We start from the raw sequence: 9201 nt of genomic DNA on the forward strand, positions 1-9201 counted from the left end.
GGAACAAACTAGAATTTATTCTATATTACTTGTGAACGCGTATACTTGCGTGAATTATTAGCACATGTTTTGTGCCTAACAAGTTTTTGGCGCCGCTGCCGGGGACTCGGCGTATTTGTTTAGTTTATGTACTTGCCATCAGTGGTCATTAGGACTCATTGATTAAGACGTGTTACTTATTATTTCCGGTTGTGTTTCAGGTATTCTAGCGAGCGTTTATGCAAACAAGTTCTCGCACTCGCAAGAGAACTTTAGATACGGCTGAGGAGACAGACTCAATTCTTGATATTCCGGAGAAGATAGATTTTGAAGATTCGGATAAAGAGAGTGAGCAGAAAGAACCAGTAATCATGGGTGATCGTATAATTCCAGCAGTAGGTCCAGCTCTTATGGACTTTTCTCGGCCTAAAATTGATGACATTCAGTCAAGCATCCTTCATCCGGCTATTCAGGCTAACACTTTTGAAATCAAGCCGGACACTATTCAGATGGTGCAGAATTTTGTTTCTTTCGGAGGTGCTACGACTGAAGACCCCAACATGCATATCAGGAATTTTGTCGAGATCTATAGTACTTTCAAATATAATGGTGTGACTGATGAGGCTATCAAGTTGAGGCTTTTCTTATTCTCTCTGAGGGATAAAGCTAAGGGCTGGTTACATTCTGAGCCAGCTGGGTCCATCACTACTTGGCAAGATCTTGCGTAAAAGTTTCTGGTGAAGTTCTATCCAATAGCGAAGACTGCAGCTATGAGGAGTGCTCTTACTCAGTTTGCATAGCAACCAACAGAATCTATGTGCGAAGCTTGGGAGCGCTACAAGGAGATGTTGAGAAAGTGTCCACATCATGGTATGCCTGACTGGATGGTGATCACTGGTTTCTATAATGGTTTGGGGGCCCAATCTCGGCCCATGCTCGATGCAGCAGCTGGAGGCGCCTTGTGGGCCAAAAGCTATACTGAGGCTTATAATCTTATTGAAACTATGGCTGCAAATGAGCATCAAAACCCAACTCAAAGGATGATGTCTGGGAAGGTAGCAGGTATTCTGGAAGTCGATGTAGCTACAGCTATTGCAGCGCAGCTCCAAGCGCTGTCTTTGAAGGTCGATTCTTTAGCCAAGTATGGAGTCAATCAGATAGCTATGGTCTGTGAGCTTTGTGCAGGTTCTCATGCTACGGATCAGTGTTCTCTTGTTAATGAATCTGTTCAGTATGTCAACAATTATCAGCAACCGCAGCAGCCTGTGCTAGCTACTTATCGTCCTAACAACAGAAATCATCCCAATTTCAGCTGGAGTAATATTCAGAATGTTATTCAGCAACCATATCAGCAGCCTATCAGTAAGCTAGTTTTATCCACCTGGATTCCAGCAACATCAGCATTATGCTCAAATGCAATCATATCATCAAGAAGGAGGTGTTGCTCCACCTTCTAGTGCTGATTTCGAGGAGCTCAAGCTGTTGTGCAAAAGTCAGGTTGTTTCTATCAAGACCTTGGAAAATCAAATCGGTCAATTAGCCAATGCTGTGCTCAATCGTCAACCTGGCACACTTCCCAGCGATACTGAAGTGCCAGGCAGGAAGGAAGCTAAGGAGCAAGTAAAGGTTGTCACCTTAAGGTCTGGAAAAGTCGCTGATGCTGAAAAAGCGAAAGATGGAGAAGCTTAAGTCGTTGATGAAGAAGAGAAACAAAAGGAGAAAGCGGCGGAACCAAGGAAGACTACTGTTGAATACACTCTGCCTGAAGGTAATACAGAGGAGAAACAGCTCTATCCTCCACCACCTTTCCCTAAGAGATTGCAACAATAAAAAATAGGATAAGCAGTTCGGTAAGTTTCTAGAGGTGTTCAAGAAACTTCACATCAACATACCTTTCGCTGATGTTCTGGAGCAAATGCCTAGTTATGCAAAATTCATGAAGAGTATTATTTCAAGGAAGGTGAAACTGGATGACCTTGAGACCGTTGCTCTAACGGAAGAGTGCAGTGCTGTGCTGCAACAAAAATTACCTCCAAAGCTTAAAGATCCAGGTAACTTCACCATTCCTTGCACCATTGGCAAGCTGTCTTTTGACAAGTGCCTATGTGATTTGGGAGCAAGCATCAATCTGATGCCATTGTCTATCTTTAAAAAGTTGAATTTGCCCGATCCAAAGCCCACCTACATGTCTCTACAATTGGATGATCGTTCTATTACATACCCACGAGGCATCGTGGAAAACATGTTAGTAAAGGTGAATAAGCTCTTCTTCCCTGCAGACTTTGTCATTTTGGATTTTGAGGAAGATAAGAAGATTCCCATAATCTTTGGAAGACCTTTCTTAGCTATAGGCCGTACCTTGATAGATGTGCAAAAAGGTGAACTTACTATGAGGGTGCAGGATCAGGATATGACATTCAATGTATTCAAGGCAATGAAATTCCCTACAGAAGACGAGGAGTGCTTAAAGGTGGATTTGATTAATTCTGCAGTAACTTCAGAACTTGATCATATGCGAATGTCTGATGCCTTAGAGAAAGCCTTGGTGGGGGAATTTGACAGTGACGATGAGGATGACAATAAGCAACTACAATATCTAAATGCTTCTCCTTGGAGGCGAAAGCTAGACATGCCATTTGAATCTCCTGGTACTACTGATCTCAAGAATGCTGAAGAAAAGATCAAATCATCTATTGAGGAAGCACCTACTTTGGAGCTTAAACCATTGCCTGAACACTTAAGGTATGCTTTTTTAGGTGATGCATCTACTTTACCTGTTATTATTTCAACTGACCTTTCAGGTAGTGAGGAGGACAAGCTCTTGAGGATTTTGAGAGAATTCAAATCGGCCATCGGATGGACTATAGCAGATATAAAAGGGATCGGCCCTTCATACTGTATGCATAAAATTCTGCTGGAGGAAGGTAGTAAGACGACTATTGAGCAACAGCGGAGACTTAATCCTATCATTAAAGAAGTGGTGAAGAAAGAAATTCTAAAGTAGCTAGATGCAGGAATCATATATCCTATTTCTGAAAGTTCTTGGGTGAGCCCCGTGCAATGTGTACCTAAGAAAGGAGGTATAACTGTGGTAGCAAATTAGAAGAACGAGCTCATCCCCACTCGAACAGTCACAGGATGGAGGGTATGCATGGATTACAGAAAGTTGAACAAAGCCACGAGAAAGGATCACTTCCCTCTTCCATTTATTGAATAGATGCTTGACAGGTTGGCTGGTCATGAGTATTATTGTCTTCTGGATGGCTATTCGGGGTATAATCAGATTTGCATTGCACCAGAAGATCAAGAAAAGACTACCTTCACTTGTCCATTTGGCACGTTTGCTTTTCGCAGAGTTTCGTTTGGCTTATGTGGTGCACCTGCCACTTTTCAGAGATGTATGATGGCTATATTCTCTGATATGATTGGAAACAATGTCGAAGTGTCCATGGACGACTTCTCCGTCTTTGGACATTCATATGATGAATGTTTGAATAATCTTCGTTCGGTGCTCAAAAGGTGTGTGGAAACTAATTTGGTGCTCAATTGGGAAAAATGTCACTTTATGGTGCGTAAAGGCATTATTCTTTGGCATAAAGTCTCTAGCAAGGGTCTTGAGGTGGACAAAGCCAAGGTGGGAGTCATTGAAAATCTTCTACCACCTATTTATGTGAAAGGAATCCGTAGTTTTCTTGGTCATGCGGGTTTTTATCGGCGTTTCATTAAGGACTTCTCGAAGATATCTAAGCCATTGTACAACTTGCTCGAGAAAGATGTGCCTTTCAAATTTGATGATGAATTCTTGGCGGCATTCGAGACTCTCAAGAAGAGTTTGATAACTGTACCAGTTATTACGGCACCTGATTGGACAGAACCTTTTGAGATGATGTGTGATGCGAGTGATTATGCAGTGGGAGCAGTTCTTGGGCAGCGCAAGAATAATCTTTTTCATGTGGTCTACTATGCTAGTAAGACTCTAAATAGAGCTCAAATGAACTACACCACTACTGAGAAGGAGCTCTTGTCTATAGTCTTTGGTTTCAAAAAAATTCAATCTTATCTGCTTGGGACAAAGGTGACAGTATTCACTGATCATGCTGTCATTCGCTATTTGGTCTCAAAGAAGGATTTGAAGCCTAGACTTATTCATTGGGTGCTCTTGCTACAGGAATTTGAGTTAGAGATCAAGGATCAAAAAGGTACTGAGAATCAAGTAGCTGACCATCTCTCTAGATTGGAGAATCCCGGTTCGACTTCACATGATAAGACATTGATCAATGAATCTTTTCCGGATGAGCAGTTGTTCGCAGTTCAGGAGGAAAAGCCATGGTTCGCGGATATTGTGAACTATCTTGTCAGCAATATAATGCCTCCTAATATGAATGCAGCTCAAAAGAAGAAGTTTATGCATGAGGTGAAGTGGTACATGTGGGATGAACCATATTTGTTTAGACAGGGAGCTGACCAGATAATCAGGAGATGTATCCCATTCTGTGAGACGGAGGGGATATTACGAGACTGCTATTCCACAGTTTATGGTGGACATTATGGTGGTAAAAAGACGGCGGCTCGTATTTTGCAAGCAGGTTTTTTCTGGCCTACGTTGTTTAAGGATGCGCATCAGTTCGTTTTAAGGTGTGATCGTTGCCAAAGAGTGAGGAATCTTACTAGAAAGGATGAGGTGCCTTTAAATGTGATGCTTGAAGTCAAGGTCTTTGATGTTTGGGGAATCAATTTCATGGGACCATTTATCTCGTCCTGCAATAATCATTACATCTTGTTGGCAGTCGATTATGTCTCGAAATGGGTAGAAGTCAAGGCTCTACCGACGAATGATGCAAAGGTAGTGTTGAGTTTTCTCCATAAGCAGATATTCACAAGGTTTGGAACGCCACGGGTAATCATAAGTGATGAAGGGTTGCATTTCTGCAATCGTAAGTTCACCTCTATGATGCAGCGCTACAATGTGAATCATCGTGTTGCTACTGCCTATCATCCGCAAACTAATGGTCAAGCTGAAGTGTCTAATAGAGAGATCAAGCACATTCTGGAGAAAGTTGTTTGTCCGTCAAGGAAGGATTGGTCTTTAAAGCTCGATGAAGTTGTTTGGGCTTATAGAACAGCATACAAGAATCCACTTGAGATGTCCCCATTTCAACTTGTTTATGGTAAGGGATGTCATTTACCTGCAGAGCTTGAGCATAAGGCTTATTGGGCGTTAAAGAAGTTGAACCTTGATCTAGATGCAGCTGGGAAGAAGCGAATGCTTCAGTTAAATGAACTTGATGAATTTCGACTTCAAGCGTACGAGAACAACAAAATGTACAAGGAAAAAGTAAAAAGGTGGCACGATAGGAAGCTATCTCCTAAGTCATTCGTGTCGAGGCAACAAGTTCTTTTATTCAACTCTAGTCTCCGACTTTTTCCTGGAAAGTTGAAATCAAGGTGGTCTGGACCTTTTATCGTCAAAACTGTGTTTCCACATGGAGCGGTGGAGATTTTTTAGAACGATCCGGACCAAGCATTCAAGGTTAATGGTCAGCGATTGAAGCATTACTATGGGGACACGACAAACCGGGAAGTGGTTAGTGCCGTTTTATTGTCAACTTGATCGGAGTACTCTGCGTCAAGCTAATGACGTAAAAGAAGCACTTCTTGGGAGTCAACCCAAGACTTTAACCTTTAGGAACATTTAGAAGTTATGCCATATCCAACAAACCCAAAAAAATCAAAAAAAATGGGCAGTAAAAAAGTTTTTCCAAAAACCCCTTGGGCGCCCGCTCAGGAATCTTGGGCTGCCGCTCAAGATGCTGGGCGCCCGCTTGGAAGTCCTGGGCGGCCGCTCAGGACCCTTCTGCCAGAATTTTTTTTTGCCTTATAAAAAACCACAAAAAATCAGAAAAACCTAAAAAACATAAAAACCCACGATTTCTCTCCCACAATTCCACATTTTCTCTCCCACAAACCCCACTCCTACTCTAATTTCAACCCTAATTCATACCCTATATATACACACAACTCCTCCATATATACTCCCATATACGTTCAACTTTAAAACTCTCTCCTACACTCAAAACACAACTCTTAAACACTTTTTTCAGTTTCAATGGCACCTAAGAGATCCTGAACTATTTATAGCAGCAGCACCGTTCCTACTGCTGATTCTTCGAGGGGAACTGCTGCGAGACCTCGTTTGATGGATAGGGCTGTTGAGGAGGAGTATACTAGGCTTCTGACTAAGCCAATTTTGAAGGAGAGGGGATTTTTACCATCGGGGAGGGATGGTGAGTTGTTACCGATGATCACGGAGAAATGGTGGATTTCTTTTTGTGAGTCGCCAGAGGCGGTTCCAATGAGTGTGGTTCGCGAGTTTTATGCGAACATCAAGGCTGAAAAGAATGGGTTTACTATTGTTCGTGGGTTTACTGTGGATTATCAGCCGGAGGCGATTCGTCGTGTTATTGGGCAGCGACAACGGAAGCTCACGGAGGAGAATTGGAATGAGAAGACCCCCGAGGATTTTGATTTGGATTTGATTGTGGCTACCCTCTGTCAGCTGGGCACGGTGTGGAAGTTCAAGACGGTGTAACACCCCCAGATCCGGGGTCGGGGATCCGGGTCGTCACGGTCTTTCTTTCCACAATATCACTTCACTTAATTAATAATAAATAACCTTATGCTGTGACCCCACACTAACACACACCACAACCCGTTATAGTCTCAGAGATGAAATTTAAATAAGTACAAGTCTTTGAATCCACAATTTAAAAGTTATTACAACCCAAAATGATTACTTGATAAATTTACAGTTAATTGCCATTATCTGCCACAAGTTATAATTATACATAATTGATTCTCAAAAGTATATGGTCTGATCTACAATAGATCTACCTCTGCAGCTATAGCAGCTACAACATCAACGGGAAGACGCGGGACGCTTCCCACGCACTTGCGCTGGGTCTGCTGGAGTCTGGCCATCTTTCCTAACTGTTGTTGTGTGATGAAAGAAGAAAGCAAGGGTGAGCAGCAAGCCCACCAAAATAATATGTATAAAGATTAACAATATATGAGCCTTCTCATAGCACTCATGAAAGTCTTGGTCAAAAGAAATGAACCAAGTTGATATCTTAATGCGATGAAGTCGCAAAATATTCAGTATATATATATATACATATATACTTTTCAAAATATGGGAAGTCCTCTTCCATGCATAATATACACAAAGTCCCAGTGTATAACTGTATAAAAATACCGTTGCAAGGTGATCTCATATATCTAACCTTGTCTCAACGTTTTTCTGAAAATCTTTGTCATGCATAAGATAATCATTTACTAGATATAAGTTTAAAAAAAAATGAAGTTACAAGATACTCCAATATACTTATATCTTTTCCAAATACTACTTGAACTACCACCGTTCAAGTTATAATTAGTTTCAAAGTTCATCACCCAGATGAGACTACAAGATAAGACTTGAATAGATTCAATCTTTGAAACATCATTATAAATAACGAAGTTACGAGATACTTCATTAAGTCCTGATATATATATCCATATATATATATATATATATATATATATATATATATCTCATACATTTCCTGAAAACCTCTGTCATGTAAAGTATGAACAGAGTTGCAATATCCAATGAATTTGGAAGGAAAAGAATTTTGGCATAAACCAGATATCTTGCTGATCAGGAAAAGATACCAATAAGTAACCTTTTCTACTAGTAGATGGATGAATCCCTCACCGGTCATCACCCTGGCCACATAAGGACCTTGTGCTGGACCGCCACCCGGCCTCTTACGCGTTGATGGACTGCCACCCAGCCACTTACACTTTGATAGACCGTACCCCGGCCTGTCGCTTATGCCGACTCAATTAGATGGGCTTACTTCCCAAACATTGGGCAAGTAATCAATTCATTTACCAAAACTGCAACCTCGTTGCGAATATAAAATACACCACAGAGCCGGATTCCCCAGGTTTTGAGCGAGTATTTAAATCCCCTTAAAAAGGAAGATCTTAAATATAAAAATGAGTTTTGGGATCCGCTCTGACTTTAAAAATCATTTTGAAGACTCGAAAATACTTTATAGAGTGTTTGGAGTAAAGCTGATTTAATGAAGTAAATCAGTCCCCAGAATATTTAGAAAATGACTGAATATTATTATTTAAATAATATTCCCATAAAGAATAATCTTTATAAAAATAATTAAAGTAGAAGTATTAAAACTTATACTTGAAACGAGTATTAAATAATCAAAGATATACTTATATGAAAGTATTATCTTTATTTGAATTGTTACGACCGGCATTTTATGTAATATTATTTGTGAATTTGGTATAATATTAAGTCAAATGAAAATATATTCAATGATTGTACGTTTGTGTGAGTGAAAATTTCTGCATTATAAATTTGCTTTGGGTAGTATATGATTTTTCAAAGCAAGAGTTTATTTAATTTCTTTATTTTTGATTTATAAGGAATATTCTAAGCTTTGGAAAAATCTTCTTTTAAAAGGCATTTTGTTCACAAATTTTGAAAATGATTTTATGAAGTCTCTAAAAATACAAGTTAATTTATGGTATAAATTTTATAATTTTTGAACTTGTATTTTATTTTATAAAAATAAAACATTATAAATTTTAGTTGTCATATTTATCAAATTACATGAATAACCTTGCATACAAACTCTCTTCTATTTAATCAAAGGGCAAAGAAGACATTCTCAACCCCACTAACTCACATTTTGCTAACCAATTTACCCCTTTACCCTTGCATGCAAATCTACCTAACTATATTGGAGGGTTACTCTTGTAAAATCTCAAACCCACTCACATTATAGTCAAATCAATGCATAAAAACAAGTCCAAGAAGTGATCATCACCTCACTTCACCCCACCACTTCACTCTCTTCTCCCTCCCTCCTCCCTCACCTCTCGGTTTTTCCCCTCCCCTCTCGGTAACCACCAAAACCGAGCCCCATCCCCTTCTTTCTTCAACTCTCACTCAAACAATCATCTTATATCCAAGTAATTTTACTCCCTATATGTTATTCTTATATATATTTCAAAAGTTTAGAGTGAAAAACCTATGTTTTGACCTTGCATGGTGATGTTTTTGTTAAGCTCAAAGTGAACCTCCTTGATTCTTGTGAATCTAAGGCTTTCACCATGAGATATAGTATCATAGGGTCAAGAATGGCTAGACATAAG

The 9201-nt window shown here is 39.9% G+C and overlaps 1 non-coding gene across 1 annotated transcript; it reads right to left on the reverse strand.

Moving 5' to 3' along the window:
- Positions 1-746: 746 nt before the first annotated feature.
- Positions 747-853, reverse strand: LOC141694437 (small nucleolar RNA R71). Its single transcript, XR_012563744.1, has one exon. It is a non-coding gene; the product is annotated as a small nucleolar RNA R71 (small nucleolar RNA).
- Between the last annotated feature and the right edge of the window lie 8348 nt (positions 854-9201).

This window comes from Apium graveolens, chromosome 10 (genome assembly GCF_009905375.1).
Source record: "Apium graveolens cultivar Ventura chromosome 10, ASM990537v1, whole genome shotgun sequence".
Lineage (NCBI taxonomy): Eukaryota > Viridiplantae > Streptophyta > Magnoliopsida > Apiales > Apiaceae > Apium > Apium graveolens.